This window comes from Telopea speciosissima, chromosome 5, assembly GCF_018873765.1.
Source record: "Telopea speciosissima isolate NSW1024214 ecotype Mountain lineage chromosome 5, Tspe_v1, whole genome shotgun sequence".
NCBI classification, from domain to species: Eukaryota; Viridiplantae; Streptophyta; class Magnoliopsida; order Proteales; family Proteaceae; genus Telopea; species Telopea speciosissima.
Window position 1 is genome coordinate 28,696,524 of NC_057920.1, and position 25,717 is coordinate 28,722,240.

The 25,717-nt window shown below is 39.1% G+C and overlaps 1 long non-coding RNA gene across 1 annotated transcript; it reads right to left on the reverse strand.

The window, feature by feature from the left end:
- Positions 1–689: 689 nt before the first annotated feature.
- LOC122660782 lies at positions 690–24,756 on the reverse strand. The gene is made up of 4 exons (XR_006332787.1): positions 24,745–24,756; positions 19,840–19,841; positions 3,064–3,070; positions 690–802 (listed from the first exon to the last, which is right to left on the reverse strand). It is a non-coding gene; the product is annotated as an uncharacterized LOC122660782 (long non-coding RNA).
- Between the last annotated feature and the right edge of the window lie 961 nt (positions 24,757–25,717).

Genomic DNA, 25,717 nt, shown 5'->3' on the forward strand with positions numbered 1-25,717 from the left:
CATCCTAAACCTATATATTATATAATTTTTAAGACTCAAGGTCATGAGAGCTAAGGTTAAACCTTTTATTTTTTTAGTCTTTCAATTTTGGCTGGTACCATTTGTCTCATATACTATTGAAAAAATTACTTGGACACCCCCTAGACTATGGCCATTTTGCTTATTTTCCCCAATTTTTCAAACAATTACTTGAACACCCCCTATAGTCTACCATTTCTTTCAAGTAGGTCATGTCCATTAGTTTAGTGATGAAGTCATCGGTTAAATTTTTTGTAATGCCTAAACTACCCTTAAGGTGTAGTGAAGTGACAGATTTACCCCCCTTTTCCTCCTTCCTACAACCAAAAAAAAAAAAGGGCAACCATGGCTGCTATTTCAAAAACCATTAGGGCATCCAAGAAGATGGAGAGGATCGTCTTTGACGGTGAACAGAGCCATGATCATGACGGCATCACAGCTTGCGACATATGATTAGGTGAAAGAGATGATACTTGGGAATGGTGTGATGAAAGATGGGCTTGGAACCCATGTGACTGTGAGATTTGCTACTAGATTTGTGGCTGCGGTAGCGTCAAATCCGGTGGATGTGATTAAGACAAGGGTGATGAATATGAAGGTGGAGGCGAGGGCTGAGCCGCCCTATTCCAGGACCATGGATTATGCTTTAAAGATAGTGAGGGGTGAGGGTCCAGTGGCTTTGTATAGGGGTTTTATTCCCATGATATCAAGGCAAGGCCCCTTTACTGTGGTTCTGTTTGTGACGCTTGAGCAGGTTCGGAAGCTGCTCAAAGATTTCTGAAGTCTAAGAATCAAGAACTACGAAGTGGAAACTACTGTAATCATCTCATCAGTTAGCATTTCTTTTATCTCTAATTTTGTTTTTAATTGATATATGGTATTCAAAAAACTAAATGAATCTAGTAGTTTGTGTTTAGAGATTACCCATGCTTGCTGTGATGAACTAGTAGTTTCTTAACCTAGATTGGAGTCTAGGTTAAGAAAATCAAAGTTGATGTTTGCTCAAATTAACTCTAATTCCAATCAAGCAAAAAGAGAAAAACAGGGTTTTAGGGTTGTAGTGTGTGATGGGCACCTGGATTTATGGGATTTGCTGTTCTGAGGGAAATTGCACGTGGGGTCCATCATTTCCAAGGATGTTTTATAATTCTGGACTTTTTGGAGTAGGGTTCATTATTTTGGGTTCCCCATTCTGATGGTGGTGGACATGAAATGCGGCGAGGTCAATGGGAGAGGAAACAAATCAAATAGGTGGTGGGCGCCGACGATGGTGAGGTTGCGAATAGGGACACCTGGTTTGGGCATTACAGTACAAGGTCTGTTCAAGTAATTGTTTGAACAGTCATGCGGCAGATGCAATGCAATAGGGGGTAGGGGTGGTGGGGTTGCAGGAGGAGGAAGAAGAAGAAGAAGGAGGAGGAGAAGGGGGGTACATCTGTCAATTTCACTGTTTTCTATTGAATAGGAGATAAGGGTAAAATGGACATTTCAAATTAAACACTAATAGCAGACTAACACCATCAGATTTCAGGGGGTGTCAAGTAATTGTTTGAAAATTTGGGGATAGTAAGCAAAAGGGTCATAGTCTAGGGGGTGTCCAAGTAATTTTCTATATACTATTTCATCAAAGATTTGGCTGTAAATTTAAATGTCTTTTGGGAATGTTAAGAACATACCTTAAATAATCCTAACATATGAGGGTGCTGGTATTCCTACTTATTAATGTTAGTCAAATAGCAGTCCATGGGATCATGTCTAAAACCTGTGGTTGAATTTATCTGGGTCAGTCCATGGTCTCCCATGGTGACCCTAGGGCAATCAATTATAAACCAGTTAGGTTTTACATCTCCTAGGTTAACCCATGGCTGCCCATGGGTGCCCTATTTTAATTTTAGGGTTGCCCATGGTCACCCATGGGGACCTTGGTGTAACCCAATTAGGGTATGGTACAATAAAACCATTACCCAATCCTTCTCTTTCTTGTCCCATAAAATTATGGGATCCCTACGAGAGAGAAAATTCATCTCTTTTCTATCCCATGGAAAGTGAGATCCATCCTATACCCGAATGGGCAACGGAAAGAGATCGATTCAGATTTCTTTCATATCCCATGAATAATATATAATTAAAACAAAAGGAATTAATAGAAACTTGCTAACCTGATGTGTCTCAAGTGTTGCTCCTCCAATAGATAGTGGTTCTTCCTCCAACAAGCACACCAGGTAAACAGAGCTGAACCTCCAATGGTGCAACCAAGGTTCTCCAAGTCAAAACCAGATCTTCTTCTTCAAATCTTCAAGAGCAATCCTGGGTTTCCAAAACCCTAACTCTCAAAAGCTAGAGAGCAAGAAGAATGAGAGAGAGAGAGAGAGAGAGAGAGAGAGAGAGAGAGAGAGCCAAAATCGTGGAAGAAGGGGGGAGCACCCAAAACGCACAAGGCTGAAAAAGACATGGGGTTCCCCCTTCCACATTATTTTATAGTTTAAATAGATAGGGCTTCTAAAGCTCTGTTTGGATAAATCCCAGTGAGGGTCCATTTCTCTCTCTCATCTTTGACTTAAACCTGTTTAAACCTGGTGGGCTTCTAATTGGTGAAGAAGCAGAATTTAATAGGGAATAGTTTAAATAATTATTTCTTTTATATTTAATAGATAAATAAAAATAGCACCTTACCCAATAAATTAAATAAACAATTAATTAATTAGCAAATTTTAATTATACCCTCACATAATAATTAATCATTATATACCAACCCACCACTAATTAACATCATCAGTATGGAATCTAGGGCATGTACACATGTACTGCCAAACCCCATTTCATAGAACCTGTCCATACAAGAGCGTCTATGTACGTGATCGGATCCCGTAAAACACGATAAAAAATTCTTCAATAAAACTACATATAATCTATCATTTTATGTAAAATAGCTTTTGCAAAAACCATTTCTAAAACTGCACTAGATTTAGATTCCAATCCGACCATCCACAGACAATCTCTATCTTGATGTTCCCCAATCAAGTAGTGGTGACCATGTTGAGTAACTCTCTCACTCATGAAGTGTTTGCGCATTCCCAAAACACCGGCTTTGACCTTCTTGAATCTCAATCATTAATGTCCAAAGAATGCGATCATATTTTACAGTAACGTGGTCCTCTCAGGTGTAGGGTCTCGGTGACACATGTCTATCTCATCCGTAATACATGAGGGAATCGACAAAGAAGATTCTTCTCCAATGCACATCATATTGTGCACTCGCATTTGTACCCCGACATCAACATGTCTAGGCATATCCAATGAGATGATCACATAATAAGGCTGTCCAGTCCTAACCGTAGTCGTGACTACCATTTTAGGTAAAACTTACGGACACATAATGCTTAAAAAGTTTATATCGCATGTGATAATATTAAACCATAATGTATAAAAGGTTCAATACAAAGTAAACCGGACCGAACCAATTTTGATGGACACATAAATCCGACAATCTCCCACTTGTACATCAAAGCCAATTTCCCATACATTTTAAACCCATGCCCTCCATGAGTGTTTCAAACACTGCAGGAGACAAACCCTTTGTCATGGCATCTGACACATTTTCAGTCGTGTCCACTTTGGAGACACTCACGTTGCCCTGCTAGATAATCTCTTTGATGAGGTAATACTTCCACTGCACATGCTTGTTCCTATAATAAGCCCTAGGATCCTTAGCTTGTGCAATGGCCCTTCTGTTGTCACATAACAAGGGAATGGGGCCCTTTACAAGGTCAGAGATTACCTCCAAATCTTATAAGAACTACCTCAGCCAAACACCTTCTTTTGCTGCATCACAAGCTGCAAGGTATTCTGCTTCGACAGTGGAATCGGCTATAGAATTTTATTTTGTACTCCGCCACACAATGGTACCTCCACCCATTAGATATACCATCCTAAACGTGGATTTTCTGTCATCCTTATCAGTCTGGAAATCTGAGTCTGTGTAACCCAGAACTGACAACTGATCATATCCAAAAACCAAGAAATAATCCTTAGTCCTTCTCAGGTACTTTAGGATATTCTTGACAGCAGTCCAATGCTCTCGTCAAGGATTAGACTGGTAATGACTCATAATACCTACTGCACAGCAAATGTCCGGCCTCGTACACAACATAGCATACATAAGGCTCCATATTTCTGAAGCATAGGGAGTCTTCCTCATCTCTTCAATGTCTGTCTGAGACTGAGGACATTGAAATTTCGTAAGACTGACTCCATGTCGGAAAGGGACACTTCCCCATTTGGAGTTCTCTATAGTAAATCTGGTCAGGACTTTGTCTATATAGGTAGCCTATGATAAGCCTAATATCCTTTTCTGGCGATCTCTTACGAGTTTGATCCCAAGGATATAGTTGGACCAAGATCTTTCATCAAAAAAGTAGTGGACAACCACTGCTTTACCGATGAAAGAAACCCTACATCCTTATTGTAGGTCAATCCTACGGTCCATGGGATCATGGTGGTTCACCTTGGTAAACCAATAAAAATTATGTTTCAAGTTTTGTAATTTAGGGACTCCAAGGTTGTCCCTAGGGAACCCTAATCTGGCTTGGGCATCCTATTTTCAATTTTAGGGTTTTTCATGGTTGCCCATGGTGCCCTACTGGAACCCTATTAGGGTTTGGTATGACAAACCAATGCCCAGTCCATCCTTTTGACGTCCCATGAAATTATTGGGATCCATGTCATAGAGAATAATCATTCCCATTCCATCTCATGGATAGAGGGATCCATCCCACACCCGAATGCGCAGTGGAAAATAATCGATTCGGGTTACTTTCACATCCCATGAATAATCAATATAATAAATCAACAGGAATTAACATAGAATTGCTAACCTGATGAGCCTCAAGTGTTACTCCTCCAATAGACAATGGTTCTTCCTCCGATGAGCACTCCAAGCAAATAAATCTGAACCTCCAATGGTGCAGCCAAGGTTCTTCAAGTCAATCATAGATGCTCTTCAGTTCTTAAAGCATAGATCTGGGTTTTCAAAATCCTAACTCTCAACCAAAGTAGAGAGCAAGAAGAAGGAGAAGAAGAGATCATAAGAGAGAGAGGGGAACCAAAAACCATCCAAGAGGGGGGGCAGCAAAAAACGTGGAGCACTGGTGCCCCCGTCTGCGTTTTTTGTGTTTTTATAACACTAGGTTTTCTAAAACCCTAGATGGAAAAAATAAAATTGCAGTGAGAGACTCTCTCTCTCTCCTTGTTTGGCTGTTCTGTTTAAACTCAAAGTGCTTCTAATTGGTAAAGAAGCAGAATCTAATAGGGAATGTTATGATTAATTAATTATTTTAATTTATGGATAATTATAATTAGCACCATATCCATTAATTAAATAAAGAACCAATTATTTTAGCAAATTCTAAATAACTCCCAACATGATAATAAATTATCATGTACAACCCCCCCCCACTAATCAACACCATCATTATGGAATCTAGGGCATGTACACTTGTACTGCCAAATCTCATTCCATAGTACATGTCCATATAAGAGGGTCTGTGTATTTGATCGGGTCCCACAAAACTCGATAAAACACTTTATTCAAATAACTACATATAATCTATTATTTTGTATAAAATAGGTTTTGCAAAAACCATTTCCAAAATGGCACTGGATCTAGATTCCGATCCGACCATACACAGACAACTTAAATCTTGGTGTTCCCTAATCGGGCAGTAGTGACCATGTCGAGTAACCCCTTCACTCACAAAGTGTTTGCGCATTCCCAGAACACCAGCTTTGACTCACTTGAGTCTCAGTCATTGATGAACCAAAGAATGTGATTACACTTTACAGCGACAGGGTTCCCTCAGGTAAAGGGTGTCAATGACACATGTCTATCCCTTCCTACATCTGGCAGTAATACATGAGGAAATCGACAAAGTAGATTCTTTGCTAATACACACATCAATCATGTGAGTACTCGCATGCGTACCCTGACATCACATGTCTAGGCATACCCAATGCGACGATCATATGATAAGGGTGCCCAACCCAAACCCTAGTCGTGACTACCATTTTAAGTAAAACTTACGGACACATAATGCTCAAAAAGTTTATATCGCATGTGATAATATTAAACCAAAATGTATAAAGGTTCAATACAAAGTAAAATCGGATTGAACTGGACCGAATCGGGTTTGATGGACACATAAATCCAACAATCTTTCACTTGTACATTAAAGCCAATTTTTCATACATTTTAAACCCAAGTCCTCCATGTGTTTTTCAAACACTCTAGGAGACAAACCCTTTGTCATGGCATCTGACACATTTTTAGTTGTCGCCACTTTGGAGACACTCACGTTGCCCTGCTAGATAATCTCTCTGATGAGGTGATACTTTCGTTGCATATGCTTGTTCCTCTGATGAGCCCTAGGCTCCTTAGCTTATGCAATGGCCCCTCTGTTGTCACATAACAGGGGAATAGGGCCCTTAACAAGGTCAGGAAAAATCTCCAAATCTGATAGGAATTTCCTCAGCCAAAAACCTTCTTTTGATGCATCCCAAGCTACAAGGTATTCTGCTTCGATAGTGAAATCGGCTGTAGATTTCTGTTTTGCACTTCGCCACAGAATGGCACCTCCACCCATTAGATATACCATCCCAGATGTGAATTTTCTGTCATCCTTGTCAGTTTAGAAATATGAGTCTTTGTATCCCAGAACTGACAACTGATCAGATCCAAAAACCAAGAAATAATCCTTAGTCCTTCTCAGGTACTTAAGGATATTCTTGACAGCACTCCAATGCTCTCGTCCAGGGTTAGGTTGGTAACGACTTACGATATCTATTGCATAGCAAATGTCCGGCCTTGTACACAACATAGCGTACATAAGACTCCCTACTGAGAGGCATAGGGAATCCTCTTCATCTCTTCAATGTCCGTCTGAGACTGAGGACATTGAGATCTGGAAAGACTGGCTCCATGTTGGAAAGGGACACTTTCCCATTTGGAGTTCTCCATGCTAAATCTAGCTAGGACTTTGTCTATATAGGTAGCCCGTGACAAGCCTAGCATCCTTTTTCGGCGATCTCTCACGAGTTTGACCCCAAGGACATAGCTAGCTTCACCAAGGTCTTTCATCAAGAACATTGTGGACAATCACTGTTTCACTGATGAAAGAACCCCACATCGTTACCTATCAGTAATATGTCATCTACATATAAAACAAGAAAACATACTACACTCTCACTGATCTTCTTGTAAACGCATGGTTCATCTATGTTTTGATCAAAACTAAAAGATTTGATTGATTGATCAAACCTGATGTTCCAGCTTCTGAAAGCCTGGTTCAGTCCATAAATGGACCTCTGCAATTTACATACCTTACTTTCTTCCTCCAAGGAAGAGAACCCCTCTAGCTATTGCATGTAGATTTCTTCTTGAAGAAATCCATTCAGAAATGCAATTTGCACATCCATCTGCCAGATCTCATAATCAAAGTATGCAGCGATAGCCAATAAAATCTTGATGGACTTCATCATCGTCACTGGTGAAATGGTTTCCTCATAGTCTATACCCTCTTTCTAGCTATAGCCTTTTGCCACCAGTCTCACTTTGAATCTTTCAACCTTTCCATCCGCACCCTTCTTCCTCTTGAAGAACCATTTACATCCAATCAGCTTAATGCCAAGTGGTGGATCGACCAGAGTCCAGACCTTGTTGGAATGTATCATATCAATTTCAGAGCGCATTGCGTCTAGCCACCTAGTGGCATCAGCATCCTTAAGAGCCTTAGAATATGTTATCGGATCATCATCTGATTCAACCGACACCATGTGGAACTCTTCCATTGTTTGCTACTCTTCGGTAAGAAGAGTAAGCCTAGTGGGTGGTCTAATAGTCCTCCCACTGCGTCGAGGTTCTTGAGGTGTTGGTATTTCAGCGGGTATGTCAATTGGTCTCTCTTGTAGAAGTGAAGTTCCTGAGCTATCCAATAACTCTTTAATGACTACAGGTTCAGACCTCTTGGCCAACATTTCTTCCTCTAGAAATGTGACTGTAGACACCCTAAAATTGCCCACAAAAATATTTCAAAAAATAACAATAAAGAGAAAAATAAAAAAAGTCCTGAGACGTTACAAAAAGAGAGAGAAAACCATTTTTAATAAAGGGTAAAGTACACGTACCCCCTTATAATGCACCCAATATTCCTCGTACCCCCCTAAGTGGCTCAATATTCCACGTACCACCCTTCAATATTCCACGTACCACCCCTGCTTTACACCCCAAATGCCAGATAGGTCTAATCCGTTAAATACCACCGTTAGATATCAAAATTCTGACCATTTTACCCTTTGCTCCATTTTCTTAAATCTAAAAAGACTTAATTACCCTCACTTATTTGTTACCCTAAACTAATTGAAAATGACCACTTTACCCTTTGTTTTATTTTTATAAATGAAAAGACCTAATTGCCCTCATTTATGTATTACCCTAACCTAATTTGAAAAGACTATTTTACCCCTAAATATTTATTCCTAAAAACCCCAAAATGCCCTCATCTTCCCCAAATCATCATCTTCTTTTACATGCCCACCACCATCATCTTCTTCTTCTTCTTCCGCCGCCAACCCTGCTGGTGCACAACCCACCCCACTTCTTATTCTTCTTCTTCCTTATTGGTATCTATCACTTGGTGCAACCCATTCACAGTCCTGCACTTTGTGTTACACCCGCACCCAGGATTATAATTAATTATTATTTCATTCTCGTGCCGTGTAGTTACCGCTGCCATGTATGCTGGTGAGCTGTTCTCATTGGTGGTCAAACCCAGCTACAAAATTATTGACCACAGTACGGGTTTGCCTGTGGAGAAAATTATTTGGAGTCATGAGGGACAAATCATGACAATGGAGAAGTAAGTTCTAGCCCTTGACTTATTTATTTACCCTTTCCTTGATGTCCTCAAAGTGTGGGTCAAGGTTTGAATTGACCGGACTATTTTAGTTGAGTGGGAAATATTTCACTTGTGGGTCCCACATGCCTTGGGGAGACATGTGAAGAGCTTATACCCATATCATGTGACCCCATTCTTTAATAATCTTATTTCCTACTTAGAACTAATGGGTTGACCCATTTAACTTAAAATAACTCATTTGGCTTAATGACCCATCCAACCTTGGTGACCCATTTAACCTGGGTAGCCCATTTAACTTAAGTGACCCATTTAAGTTTATTTGACTCAAGAATGGATTTTATTCTATTTCTTGCCCAACCAATTGGACCCATCCTTTATTGGGTTCTTTTCTATTTAAAACCAGTGGGTCGATCCATTTAGCTCTCATGACCCATTTGACTTAAAGGACCTAAGTCACTTACTATAAATAGCACAAAAGGGGGGGAGAAGCATTCATTTCTCATTACTTCTCCTCCAACCAAAAACGTGGGAAGAAGGGGAGGAAGAAAAAGAAAGAAGAAATGAGAGAAAAAGAAGGAAGGAGAAAAGGAGGAAGGAGAATGGAAAAGCTTGGCTGGAGGCTTGGAACCTCACCTTGTGGAGCCCTCAACGTGGAGCTCATCTACCTTGGGGTAGGTAAGCCATTAAAACCCTCTTCCCTTCTTCTATTTTTGGGTTTTGGGGTTTGAAAAATGGGAAAGACTTGGCCTAGGGTTCCACTTGGAACCCAAGGATTGATTGGAACCTTTATGCTAGACTATTGTGGAGTTCTTTCACTCCATTATTAGCCCTAAGGCTCACAACTTCACTCCATTTGGAAGACCTAGGATTTCTACCCTATTATGCCCTAAATTAGGTTCTCTTTGCTTTTCCCTCTTGAATCCTTTGGGATATACGGACCTAATGAGGTTTTAGGACCCTAATGGGCCGAGGAAGTTTCCTTAGTGTTCCCTTACCTTCAAACCCCTTGAAAATGGAACCCTTGGTGAGAAATCCCTTGAATCTCAGCCCTGTAGGCATGAGGTTTTACATGCGATTTTATGTTCTAAGAAAAACCACCCTTAAAACCGCGCTTGGTAGAGACCTTCTTGAGCCCCTGGTAATCTAGGATTTACATGTGGTTTCAGGAATTGGGCATGAGACCACCCATAAAACCACCCTGCCTCTGAAACCTTATACTTAAAAGGTTTGTGGGATACCTTTTTGGGAGATCTTTTCCTTTACTTATTTAACCCTGTTCTCCCTCTTTATTTAGGTTTAAAATTCCCATCTTGTGGCATATTACTTAATCGCGACGACAACTTATAACTTCGGGACATAACTTATATTGTAAGTGGGTTTGGTTGTTTGGGCTTATTACTAATATTTGCATTATGTATCATGCTATTAGTATAATTTATTAAGCATGTTTGTGCATTTGCATACTTTATTAAATGATAGATATGATAATGTTGTGGTTGCTTTCCATTTTTTATCGGGTTACGGTGTCGGTGAATGTCGGTGCCAGAGCCCTGGATTATATATATAATATCTTTGATTGAATTTCATATTGAACTGTATGCGCCGTGCCATGCTAGTACCCAGATACTAAACCAGATGAAAAGTTGATGCACCTGGAATACCTCTCGGGACGATAGGACTTGCATGTAGTATATCTGCGGCTAGGACTTTGCACCCTTATGCTACGACCCTTGCCAACAGGGGTTTAGGTGTTGGATAACCAGAGCCCGGATTCTGTGGTGTGAGAGAGAGCTAGTCATGGTAGTGATGGTTATCAAGGGGTCTGCCACTGAAAAATTTTGGTGGCTTTATCCGGCGTAGGCCCCCAAGTGACAATTGAGGTTTCATTGTGGTGATGATAGAAGTGACCCATAGTATTGCCCGAGTTGTCATAATAGCATATACCTTTGACTTAGTTGTGATGATAGGTGAAAATTTTATTTAACATATGCATGCATCATTGGACTATGTGACCTGTGTGTTTCTGCATCCCCATCCCCTCACTGGCTCAGTGGAGCTAACCCCCTCGTGTACACACTTTTTAGATTATGATGCAGGTGGTGGAGGAGCACCGTGATCGATGTCCTCGAAATGATGTTGCCTACAGGGCATAATGATGGTTGGGACTTGGTCCCTTTTCTGATTATTTTTGGACTTAAAGCCCATGTATAAATATTTACTGTTATACCCTTATTGATAGTTATTAGATGGTCATGGAAAATGTATTAATTATAGTATTTATCATTTAGCCTTTGAACATCTTGTAACTATTTGATTTTATACGCTTCCGCAAAACTATTGATCTTTCGGAATGTAATATTCCCTTTCCGCACTCTAATATTATATTACTTTAATATTGGTTATGACTATGCGTTGGGACACTGTGTCAGTGATCCGGGCAGCTTAGTAAGATGACACGCGTCGCCCTAGTCACCCCTTATAATGTATTATATTTCTTGTCTGGGATGGGGGTGTGATAAAGTGGTATCAGAGCAATGATGCTCTGCACCGACCACAGTCTCGCGGACTCTTGATTTACTCTCCATAATTAGGTTCTAAACTAAAAATCTTTAAGAACATAAATGATGGTGTGCAAACATAGGAGAAAACTAATTGTGGTGAAACAAGGACTTAGAAGATAATAGGTAACATGAAACTTAGGACTTGAACCATAGGCTGTTAAGCTACAACTGTTTAATTGCTTGGTTGAGTCTTAAGTAGGTCATAAATAGGCAATTATATGTTATAATTCATAAACAATAATGAATCAATTATAACTAAGCACAATTGTCAACAATGATTTAAACAAGAGAGAATTAAGTAAATACATAGAGATATATATAAGATTAATTACAAATATCCAATTATTCTAAATCTTCCTGAAAGGTAACCATATCCTTCTCATTTCAACATTCATGATTTCATCCACTTCAACAAAAAAAAAAACATATGACTCCATCCTGCTTAATAAAAAAGATACAAATCTAACCACCATAATTGTTCCAGATTCTCTACTTCGGCATAACTGTGCCTTTCCCAACTCAAAATGTAAGATATCATCTGTTCCAACTCAAAACATTTGATTCTGTTTATCTCAGATTAAATATACAAGTCCACCATTTCCAAAAGGGAAAAGGAAAAACTAAAAAGAGAAAAGTAAAAGAGCTCCACAAATATCTATCCTAAGACAAGAACTAGAATAACTGATCCGAGATAACTTCAATTTGTTAAGAGAAAGTTGAGATAGTCATTTGCACCACTGCCACCATTGCGACTAAGAAAGGTGTTGATGTCATCTACCCCACTCTCGACACCCTCTAGGAGCCAAGTCTGTTCGGAGAGTTGCTTTGTGACCTCATCAAAGCCATCCACCACTTGCAGGTTCCGCCGCCTAATGGACGTCAGAATTCCACTACCTTCCGCTTGATGAAGGTATAAGGGTTCTTTCACGGCAAGCAATAGGTCTTCGCTTCCCCAATAGACACATTAAGAATCCCCGCTAACTGTACTACTGTGAAGGGTATAAGGACCCCCTTGACATATGAAATAACCCGATAATTTTGTATGCCCAGGTTCTCGATATCCAGATTTGCATAGAAATGTTGGATGAGTTTTGGGTAGTATGGTTCAGGAAGGTTGAGAATGTTGATCCACCCCAATTCCTCAAATCTCTGCTCCATTTTGAAAGCCTTGAGATCATCCAACACTACATCGTGCCCTTCCATTATATTTTTAAAGCGGAAGTAGTCTCAGTAAAGCTCTTGGTCCTCTATCTTTTGAAACCATAGTGGATCTAAGACAGTTGGTGCAACTTGTTCAACACGTGCACGTCGTGTTCTTGGAGCCATTGGATACTCTTAACCTACAACCAAAAGCTAAGTTTGATAACAAATTAGTACCTTGAATGCTAAAGCCTAAGTAGGATGATCAATGTAAATCTATGAGGTTTAAAACCTATCCTTTGATTCTTTTCCCAAAGCAATTAAATTACAGCGGGATTCTTAGGCTAGAAAATTTTGATTTTATCAAATTGTGATCTAAGAAGTTGGAAAAAATGGGAATGCATGACCACTATGTGAATGCAATCATACATGATAGAGGTTGATGGCCATATTATGTCTAGAAAGTAATGCTTTATGCAAAACAGTGACTCTAAGTAAAGCCCTTGTATAGGTTGCTTATGGTGAGAAAATGGTTAAGATTAGATTACAAATAGCCTACTAAGCAAAAATGAAGCAAAAACCCCAAGTTTCCAAATCTGAAATCGTGTTTTGGGGTTTCTCCAAGAGAAAGAAATCGATGGGAGAGAGAGAGATCTTACCTGAATGCGATTGGATGTTGTTGAGGAGTAATTTGGAGCACCAAAATCCACCAAGAAGTGAGGAGAGAGCAAGTACGATCGCGGTTGGAATTTCTCCAGAGCTTTAGAGTTGTGTTTTGAAAGGAGGGAAATGAGTCTTTAAATTGCGGACTTTAAATTTAAAGAAAAAGGCCCAACGATTTTACATACGGTTTCAACCCAGGTAAAAACCACCTAAAAATCCATGCTTAGCCGAGGCTGTTTATTCTGGTTTCAGTCTCAGGTGGATTTACCTACGGTTTCATATTTGAGTAGAACCAGGCATAAAAACTGCCCAAGCCAGAAAGGATTTTTGGCCCTGTTTGGTTTAACCAATCTATTTTGGTGTTTGTTACCTTCATCTGTTATTTCCCTCACCCCCCTTGTGACCTATCTTACCCCGGTAATTTAAGCTTTATGCTTGGCAAATAAAATTATAGAAGTGAAATGTCTACAAGAATTGGGAACTGTATTGTGGCAAGAGCATATAAGGAAAATGAGACATGATAACCATAGGAAGATGTTTGGAGTGAAGAGAAATGAATAAGATCAATGTACATGTAAAAGCTATGTGAGATCCCTAGTGCATGGATGTGAATAATGAGATCAATGTGAACAACATGTGCTTTTGGCTACCTTGTATCCCAACCAATACCAAACAAGCAAGTTATTAGATGAAAATACCCCAACAAGAGACAAGAATTATTTATTTGAGAAAAAGAGGAAAGATTCCAAGGATTTTATCAATAATCATGTATACAAGAGAATATGCTTGAAGATAAGACAATGTGATAATTTTCTATGAGATTATATGACATGCAAAAGAATTAATTTTGAACTTAAAGAGTTTTTCCAAAATATTGTGAATTAAGGATTTTACCACAACCAAAAACCTAGACATAATCTAAGTGAAGTTCAACTAGGCATGACGATATAGCAATAATGTCTTAAGTGCGTGTAGAGACTTGGAAATTTATAAAAGATGCTATAATCAAACAAGGATCCAACAGCTTAGTGCCATCGATCAAATAGGGCTTGGTTTACACCTAAAAACCCTAGTCTCAGTCGATTTGGCATGGATTTGGTGTACATGGCTATGAGATTACAAGCAAAATCAAGACATGATCGCAACTTGAGATGATTCATCCCAAATCCAAGAAAAGAGAAAGTAGAAATGAGAAGAAAGACATATCTTGAACAAGTGAGAGTTGAACCTTGAGGCTTGAGATTACAAGAAAACCACCAAAGGGGAGTTTGAACGGAAGTCCCTGTAGAGCTTTTCCTCCTGCGGTTATGTCCCTTTCTGAGCCAAAAATGAGTTTTAAAACTCGCCGCTCTATTTTGTTAAAATTCTGCGAACAGACGAACGAACGGATCCACTCGTGAATCCGCTACGTACAAAACTTGAAATTATCATTTTAAAACTATGCAGATCAACGAACGGATCCACACTCATGTGTCCGTCTGTAGATCCGTTCGACTTAAATCCTCTCGGTCATTGAGACTTCTAAGACTGGATGAACGAACGGATTCGTATTCCACATCCGCCAGTTAGTCCGCTCCCTATTTTCACGGAGGAGCCACGAATGCACCCGGAGTGCTAATGCCGCTCGCCACTCCGCCCGATTTCTTTTAGGATTCTAAGCCCATATATTTTTTGGAGACCTTTTGACAACACCTATATGTGATGATTATGTGCCTATACCCTAGATCGGACACCCCTATTATGTGACCCATTTGTGTGGACCACTTAAGTCTAGTTAATACCTTGAAATTGAAATAGGTTAGGACTAGTACCCGACTGGGCTAGCTAATAAGAACTAGTAGGCATTGGTGACCGCTGTGACTCCCCTCTTACATAAAAGAAGAAGAGTTACCCTTGAGGATGAAGACCTTAGACCCTGTGAATTTAAAGACCCGAACCTTATGGATAGGGAAACCTAAACCTATACGGGTAGAGACCCTTAATGGGGTGCATAGAATCTAGACCTATGGGTAGGTATTAAGAAAGGAAAGTAATAGGCTGATTTGGATTGGTATCTTTGAGTGAGCCATAAAGATCACGTGTATTTGGAAGTCACTCATAACACCTCAAGCTAGTGACGACTCTATTTGAACTTTACTTGGTTTATCCAAACCTTGTTTAGACTCATAGAGAAAGTCCTACATTGTGATTTGACTTTCCAAAAAAAGACTTAGCGAACCATACCTGAGAACTCTTGTTCTTGTGGATTGATCTAGATGACAGATATATTCATAGGGATGTGAATGTAATTATTAAAGTTATGCGTATGTATTGGTGTGAAAATAAAATATATAAATATATATAGATATCCCATAGAACCTTGGACTTGTGTGACTAGGAGTTTGGGTTTCATTACTCAAAACCCTAGAACGTGACCTTTGAGAGTTCAATCCCTTGAGTTCTCTACGCCCAATGAATTTAATGAAATAACCAGGCCCTAGTGGACCCTAGGACCCCCTTCCCTTGTCCTTAGGGCTTAAAAATCCAAGTGGGACAAATTGGGTTAAAGAACACCTTCAAAATTTGTGACATGCCATGATCGAATGCAAGGGCAGATGCAAGACCCTGCCTACAACTGTGTTTGCATCTGATGCTGCCCTAAAGGCCGGCAACCTATGTAATTTATGGTACTATAAGTATAACCTTACCTCGACCTTGCTGTGTAACTAATTGGAGCCCTAACCTTGGTTGACCAAACTTTAGGGTAATGAATAATGAATTTAATGACCAAGTAGGTTAAATTATTGAGACTTGTTTAAAGAGTTGACTTGGACAAAAGCCAGTAAAGGTTGTTGGTCCTTGAAAGAGGACTGATGTGGACTCTTCCCTATGGGATAACTGTGTAGTAGGTTTAAAGATTGTAAAAGCTGAAACTGAATGATGTGACAAGACCTTCTCCAATGATAGATATGAATGGGGTAATGGATCACCAAATGTGTTTCCTCCGTATTGGGAGTGAACAATAGGAGATTCCATTAATATTTTAAATCATTCTAAAGTTGGGTTAGGTAATGAGACAACCAGATGTGAAAGCCTTCAGAATGTAAACCCTATGTTGGAAAATGGACAGGTTAAATCCTGTAACCCAAGAATGACCTAAGTAGTGAAGGCTAGAGTGGTATCACCTGATCTGGAAGACCTAGGGAGATTTTGTTCCTTGTGGCTTAGTTTAGTGTGTAAAGCCTTATGTTACCTCTAGAGTGTTGTAACCACTAACCCTTAACCCAATGGAACCTGGGGTTATTGTGAACCACACCCTTGTGGTAATGTAATCCTATAAGAAAAAAAAGAGAATTGTAGAACCTGACTTGTTGTGCCATGTAGGCACTGCCTCATCTTGATCCGACCTTTGACTTCGCTTAAGATGTGGGTGATTGGGATGTTGTTATTCAACAGTCCTTATCTCTTGAGACCCTAGCTGCCTCAAATTTCGGGGACGAAACTTCTTGTAAGGTGGGGGGTGTTACACCCACACCCGGGATTATAATTAATTATTATTTCTTTCCTATGACGTGTAATTATCGCTGCTATATATGCTGGTGAGCTGTTCTCACTGATGGTCAAACCCAGCTACAAAATTATTGACCACAGTACGGGTTTGCCTATGGAGAAAACTATTCGGGGTCATGGGGGACAAACCATGACAATGGAGAAGTAAGTTCTAGCCCTTGACTTATTTATTTATCCTTTTTCTTGATGTCCTCGAAGTGCGGATCAAGGTTTGAACCGCCCGAGCTATTTTAGTTGAGTGGGAAATATTTCACTTGTGGGTCCCACATGCCTTGGGGAGACATGTGAAGAGCTTATACCCATATCATGTGACCCCATTCTTTAATAATCTTATTTCCTACTTAGAACTAATGGGTTGACCCATTTAACTTAAAATAGCCCATTTGGCTTAATGACCCATCCAACCTTGGTGACCCATTTAACCTGGGTGGTCCATTTAACTTAAGTGGTCCATTTAAGTTTATTTGACCCAAGAATGGGTTTTATTCTATTTCTTGCCCAACCAATTAGACCCATCCTTTATTGGGTTCTTTTCTATTTAAAACCAGTGGATCGACCCATTTAGCTCTCATGACCCATTTGACTTAAAGGACCCAAATCACTTACTATAAATAAGACAAAAGGGGGGGAGAAGCATTCATTTCTCATTACTTCTCCTCCTACCAAAAACGTGGGAAGAAGGGGAAGAAGAGAAAGAAAGAAGAAAGGAGAGGAAAATAAGGAAGGAGAATAGAAAAGCTTGGCTGGAGGCTTGGAACCTCACCTTATGGAGCCCTCAACGTGGAGCTTCTCTACCTTGGGGTAGGTAAGCCATTAAAACTCTCTTCCCTTCTTCTATTTTTGGCTTTTGGGGTTTGGAAAATGGGAAAGACTTGGCCTAGGATTCCACTTGGAACCCAAGGATTGATTGGAACCTTTATGCTAGACTATTGTGGAGTTCTTTCACTCCATTATTAGCCCTAAGGCTCACTACTTCACTGCCCTAAATTAGGTTCTCTTTGCTTTTTTCTCTTGAATCCTTTGGGATATACGGACCTAATGAGGTCTTAGGACCCTAATGGGCCAAGGAGGAAGTTTCCTTGGTGTTTCCTTGCCTTCAAACCCCTTAAAAATGGAACCCTTGGTGAGAAATCCCTTGAATCTCAGACCTGCAGGTATGAGGTTTTACATGCGGTTTCATATTCTAAGAAAAATCACCCTTAAAATCGCGCTTGGTAGAGACCTTCCTGAGCCCCTGGTAATCTAGGATTTACATGTAGTTTTAGGAATTGGGCATGAGACCACCCATAAAACCGTCCTACCTTTGGAACCTTATACTTAAAAGGTTTGTGGGATACCTTTTTGAGGATCTTTTCCTTTACTTATTTAACCCTGTTCTCCCTCTTTATTTAGGTTTAAAATTCTCATCTTGTGGCATATTACTTGATCGCGGCGATAACTTGTAACTTTGGGACATAACTTATATTGTGAGTGGGTTTGATTGTTTGAGCTTGTTACTAATCTTTGCATTGTGTATCATGCTATTAGTATAATTTATTAAGCATATTTGTGCATTTGCATACTTTATTAAATGATTGATATGATAATATTGTGGTTGCTTTCCATTTCTTATCGGGTTGCGGTGTCGGTGAATGCCGGTGCCGGAACCCTGGATTATATATATAATATCTTTGATTGAATTTCATATTGAACTATATGCGCCGTGCTGTGCTGGTACCCGGGTGCTAAACCAGATGAAAAGTTGATGCGCCCGGAATACCTCTCGGGACGATAGGGCTTGCATGTAGTATATCTGCGGCTAGGACTTTGCACCCTTATGCTATGACCCTTGCCAACAGGGGTTTAGGTGTTGGATAACCAGAGCCCGGATTCTGTGGTATGAGAGAAAGCCAGTCATGGTAGTGATGGTTATCAAGGGGTCTGCCACTGGGAAATTTTGGTGGCTTTGTCCGGCGTAGGCCCCCAAGTGACAATTGAGGTTTCATTGTGGCGATGATAGAAGTGACCCACAGTATTGCCCAAGTTGTCACAGTAGCATATACCTTTGACTTAGTTGTGATGATAGGTGAAAATTTTATTTAACATATGCATGCATCATTAGACTATGTGATTTGTGTGTTTGTGCATCCCCATCCCCTCACTGGCTTAGTGGAGCTAACCCCCTCGTGTACACACTTTTTAGATTATGATGCTAGTGGCGAAGGAGCACCGTGATCAATGTCCTTGAAATGATGTTGCCTACAGGGCATAATGATGGTTGGGACTTTGTCCCTTTTTTGATTATTTTAGGGCTTAAAGCCCATGTATAAACATTTACTTTTATACCCTTGTTGATAGTTATTAGATGGTCATGAAAAATATATTAATTACAGTATTTATCATTTAGCCTTTGAACATCTTGTAACTATTTGATTTTATACGCTTCCGCAAAACTATTGATCTTTTGGAATGTAATATTCCCTTTCCGCACTCTGATATTATATTTCTTTAATATTGGCTATGATTGTGCATTGGGACACTGTGTTAGTGATCCGGGCAGCTTAGTATGATGACACGTGTCATCCTAGTCACCCCTTATAATGTATTATATTCCTTGTCTAGGATGGAGGTGTGATACTCTGCCTAGGAAACCTGACAGAAAAAATTGAACTAGAAGTAGAAGATTGCAAAAAACAACTAGATCATTCAGCAGCCCAGATGAAAGTATTTCATCAGATATGAGAGGAATCCTGACAAAAAGAAATAAATGGCGATGGAACACAGTTGGAGTTTGAGCAGCTTGTAATAGAGTCAATAATCCAATAGAGGAAGAGAAAAATGGATTCTCTATTGCATTATTTGTCCGTTCTTGGTTCTCCCATTTCCTCCAAAAAACAGATCAATATCACGTTTTTTTTTATAGAAAATCAGAAATTTGTGGAAACCCAATTGGTTTTACCTGAAACCCAACTGGAATTAATGATCAGATTAATATAAACCTAATTGTATTTTTTGAGAACGACTGGCTGCTTTAGTTCTGCAATTTCCAACATAGACCAGCAAACAGGGGAAGTTCTACCTTTGCTTCTCATTTGCAGAACTTCAGCTCGCTGTTTCAAAGGCTTTCATGGGTATTGGTCGTATGCTCACTCGCCGTCGAGGGACTGACCGTCAGAAAGAGTAAAGCCCTAATTAAGTTTATATTTTCCATTGCTGTTTGAGCGATTCGCCTACAACAAATCTTTGGGTCTCTCAAGAACCGTCTCACCCCTAATCGAATGGTTGAGATCCTTCCCACCACAAAACTTCTCATCCCCGCCGCTGACTTCCGATACTCCATCTTCACCGACCATTTCGATACTCGATTTCTTCTCCGCAACAATGATGGCACTTTTCCTCGCATTTGTCTTAGAACCCAAAGCCAATGGTGGGTGGTGGTGGTGGTGGTGGGTATGTAAAAGAAGATGATGATTTGGGGAAGATGAGGGCATTTTGGGGTTTTTGGGAAAAAATATTTAGGGGTAAAATAGTCTTTTCAAATTAGGTTAGGGTAATACATAAATGAAGGTAATTAGGTCTTTTCATTTATAAAAATAAAACAAAGGGTAAAATGGTCATTTTCAATTAGTTTAGGACAACAAATAAGTGAGGGTAATTAAGTCTTTTCAGATTTAAGAAAATGGAGCAAAGGGTAAAATGGTCAAAATTTTGGCATCTAACGATGGTATTTAGTGGATTTGACCTATCTGGCATTTGTGGTGTAAAGCAGGGGTGGTACGTAGAATATTGAAAGGTGGTACGTGGAATATTGAACCGCTTTGGGGGGTACAAGGAATATTGGGTGCATTATAGGGGATACGTGTACTTTACCCTTTAATAAAAGAAAGAGGGGTATTTTAGGAATCAAAGGAGAAAATCATTCTTAGAAAGAGGGGTAGTTCAGGAAGAAGAATAAAAAGCCAAAAAAAAAGAGGGCAAAAAGAGAAATCTTAGGTACTTAAGGGGTATTTTGGAGAAAATTAGAAAAAAGCAAAACAAACAAAATAAGAGAAAAAGAGACAAAAGACAAAAAGAATAAAAATATATATAAAGCAAATCAAAACCGTAAAGGTTCTCGCTCTCTCATTTTTTCGATTTCTTTATTCTAAAAGGGGGGGAGGGCTTTTGGGAGAGATTTTTCTTTTAGGTTTCTCACTTCTTCGTTCCAGAAAGAGAGAAAAACGGAGAGTAAGAGAAAAACAGAGAGAAATTAGGGTTTCTAAAAAAAGAAAACGGAGAGGAGAAATAGGGATCGGAGATCTTGACCTGAATTTTCGGCTATTATCACGGCGTTTCAGCTATCGATCATCTACTTCGCCAGAGATTGGAACATCTGAAGCAGTGACCGATCTGAATCTCAGTCAAAGATCTTGATATCTCCCACTATTTTTCTTGTTTTGATCTCTGTAATCCTCTTTTGTAATTCTATTTTCTTTCATTTCAAAGTTTGTAATAATGAATCCCCATCCCTTTGTGCCTTGATCGATTGCTGGGAATCGAAGAGAGCAATCACTGAGCAACCACTGAGAGTGATCGAAACTCTTGCAGTCTTGCCGGATTTCAGGTATAATTCTTTAGACCTCTCTTTAAAATTCTTTGATTTGATCTGATTGAATCTTTCCTCGTCAAATCGGTAAAGCATAATCGATCTATATGGATAAATGTCTCTGTATGTGTTCTACGATCTCTGATTCCTTGAATTTCTTCCTTTGCCGAATTGATAAATCATGATCGATATGCTCTATTTTTTTAGAAATTACTTTGAAAACTTTAATGTTGATTTTGTGTTTCTCCAAGAATTCGATGAATTTTGATTTCTGTTGTCCATCTTCTTAGTCAATTCATTGGATATAATATAAGTTCATGGTTCTTATAACCTCTGTTTCTTGATTTCTTGGATTCAATGTGAATATGAAAATCTTTTAGATCTCTATTTCTTGATTCGGCCAATATTACGTTTACTTTAGTATTTTTAAGTCTCTGAATGTATATTCTCCATGATCTCTGTCTTGATTAAACTAGAGATTGCATATATCAGTGGTATTCTTGGCCAAATTTTTTAGATCTACAAAGAAATGTGCAACTGTTTGCTTCTCATAACCTCTGTGAAAGTCCATTCTTAATATCTTGATCTTATATCTCTGAAAATGATGGATATCCCCAATCTGTGGATAATGAGTATATGTTTTATTTCAAGAAATATATCCCTGTGCTATGTTCCATGGAATAAAACCTATATTTCCTTTCTTTTTAATTGGATATATCATCATTCTATGAGTTACAATATGCATCTCTACTACATTCCATTTATCTCATGAATCAGAATCCATTTTTTTTATATATATCTGAGTGGATATAATATGCTCTATTCCCTTTGATTTCTAAATTCATCTCTCTCCCGTATGATCTATGTGATGAATGGAATGAAGTTGATCCCTTTTATTCTTAATCCATATTCTTGTAAGCCCATATAGCCGTATCCAATTCCAAGATTTTGGATCTATATTACTAAGGCGTATCATGGCCCATTTGAAATCCTTTTATAGCTCATTAGGGAGCAGTCCCTAAAGTGTTTCGGTTCGGTCAGGCCCAATCAGATTTATTGGTACCCATATCACGGCATACGATATCTCATCCCTAGGCCAGATTTATCTCCATTCGATTGAAACCCAATTAGGCCTACTGATGGTTTTTAGTATATTTCTGTTTGATCCATTCCAAATGGATACATTATAAATTGTTAAGGCCTGACCGTATCAATTCACAAAAATTTTCTAAAGCCCATAAGATTTCAAGATTACATCAATTTTGGTCATTAAGGATTAATCAAGCCCATCAATATTTTGCACCACTAGATACCTTCCTACTTAAACCAAATAGGTTCCATATAGTCAGGCCTATGGCATTAGAGCCCATCGACAAATTTGGATACATTTAACATTCATATAACCAGGCCCATCATATTTGAATTAAATGGTTAGGGCCCATTATATGAATAGATCTCAACACCAAATGGATTAATTCAATTAGGCCCGTCAGAAGCTCGTTATGACCCATAGAGAAAAATAACTCCTAGGTCAGTTCATCATGTTTAGTTAAGGCCCAGTCAGGTTTATGTTGCATTCACTTGGGAATCACTCCCTAGCTCCATTCCTATTCTAGTCTAGGTCTAGTCAGACCCACTTAAAAAATAAAATTTTGGGTTTTGCCTTTTATCTTTTTTTTTTCTTTTATATTTGATTTTCTATGACTTTTTTTTTCCTTTTGATTTAAAAAAATGGTTTTTCATTGCCATAGACAGACGGTTTGGACCTAATCATGGTCGTTAACCCAAGTCACTTGGCATACATTAACCGGCCCTAGGAAACCATTCTTTAATCGATCGCATCTTGAGTTAAGCCCGTTGGACCTTGGGATTCCATATCCCTAAGACATGCATATGGGCTCTCAATCAAAACCCACCGTCTACAGTGGCGACTTCACTGGGGACCGAACCCCTGTAGAGACAACAGAGGTCTCTCGGGTCCAGGATGATTGGACCGAGATCGAACCGTATGGTCATACACGGTGTATAAATGGGATGGTCTAATCAATGAGTAACACTGATGCCATGAGAAGACTCATTGAACCAAAAAGGAAGTCGCCACCTAGGTGAAGGGCCTAGGACCCAAAAGTATTTCTCCTCTTTTAGAGGAACAGATATCTAGACTCCAATCGTTGGATAAGGCATCAGACTTTTCCTAAGATTCTGAGTGGGTGTCACTTTACAAATCAGGAAGGTGTTAGGCACCTGATCTGCCCAATCAAAGAGATTGGTCTCCCTAAACCCTAAACAATTCTCTACAATGGTCACTTTCCTATGCTAGGCAGATACTACGGCATGTGTCATCCTAAGTCAAATTCCTATGTTTACTGTTATGATGACAATGACGTATTCGAATAGTAATGAATAAACAAATAACTGAATAAGAAATTCAAGACATAAATAATAATGGATAATTGAACACGAGAGTATAGGCCAGATATATCGATCACAAAATCCAATTTGATTGATTAGGAAAGGTTGATCGAAACTTATTCTATGCCTATTGTGAATCTCGATATTGGGTTATAAATTAATGCCCAGGATCCTATGAGGTATTACCATTTTGACCTCTTGGTTTATTTTGGATGCAGACTCAAGAAGAGTGATTGAAACTTAAAAATAGATATTAGATAAAATATTTGCAGATAGGAATCCCAACTTGCATTGACAAGTTGGGAATGTACGGCCCTAGGGATACCCATATACCGGACTAGCTGATATAGAGTGTTTCGATATGCAAGAAAAGTGACTCATATATGTAGCTCGTCACATGGACCACCACCAAATGATGTGCTTTAGGGAGGAAGCTTAGGGAGGAGGCTTGTGAAGAAGTAAAGACCTAATTGTGTTCGGATTCGAACCCATTTATTTGATAGGCTTTATACAAAAGCCAAGTGATTGGGAGGGGATTGGGATGATATACTGACGGTGGGTTTTGATTGAAAACTCATATGCATGTCTTAGAGATATGGAATCCCAAGGTCCAACGGGCTTAACTCAAGATGCGATCGATTAAAGAATGGTTTCCTAGGGCCGGTTAATGTATGCCAAGTGACTTGGGTTAAAGACCATGATTAGGTCCAAACCGTCTGTCTATGGCAATGAAAAACCATTTTTTGAAATCAAAAGGAAAAAAAAAGTTTTAAAAAATCAAATATAAAAGAAAAATAAAAGATAAAAGGCAAAACCCAAAATTTTATTTTTTAAGTGGGCTGGACTAGGCCTAGCCTAGACTAGAATAGGAATGGAGCTAGGGATTGATTCCCACGTGAATGCAATATAGACCTGACTGGGCCTTAACTAAACATGATGAAATGGCCTAGGAGTTGTTCTTCTTTATAGTTCATAACGAGCTTCTGACGGGCCTAATTGGATTAAATCATTTGGTGTTAAGGTCTATTCATATAATGGGTCCTAACCAATTAATTCAAATAAGATGGGCCTGGTTATATGAATGTTAAATGTATCCAAATCTGTCGATGGGCTGTAATGCCATAGGCCTGACTATATGGAACCTAATCGGTTTAAGTAGGAAGGGATCTAGTGGTGCAAAATATTGATGGGCTTGGTTAATCCTTAATGACCAAAATTGATGTAATCTTGAAATCTTATGGGCTTTAGTAAATTTTTGTGAATTGATTCAGTCGGGCCTTAACAATTTATAATGTATCCATTTGGAATGGATCAAAGAGAAATATACTAAAAACCATCAGTAGGCCTAATTGGGTTTTAATCGAATGGAGATAAATCTGGCCTAGGGATGAGATATCGTATGCCATGATACGGGTCCCAATAAATCTGATTGGGGCCTGACCGAACCGAAACACTTTAGGGACTGCTCCCTAATGGGTTATAAAAGGATTTCAAATGGGCCATGATAGGCCTTAGTAATATAGATCCAAAATCTTGGAATTGGATACGGCTATATGGGCTTACAAGAATATGGGTTAAGAATTAAAGGAATCAACTTCATTCCATTCATCACATAGATCATACGGGAGACGGATGAATTTAGAAATCAAAGGGAATAGAGCATGTTATATCCACTCAGATATATATAAAAAAAAATGGATTCTGATTCATGAGATAAATGGAATGTAGTAGAGATGCATGTTGTAACTCATAGAATGATGATATATCCAATTAAAAAGAAAGGAAAAATAGGTTTTATTCCATGGAACATAGCACAGGGATATATTTCTTGAAATAAAACATATACTCATTATCCACAAATTGGGGATATCCATCATTCTCAGAGATATAAGATCAAGATA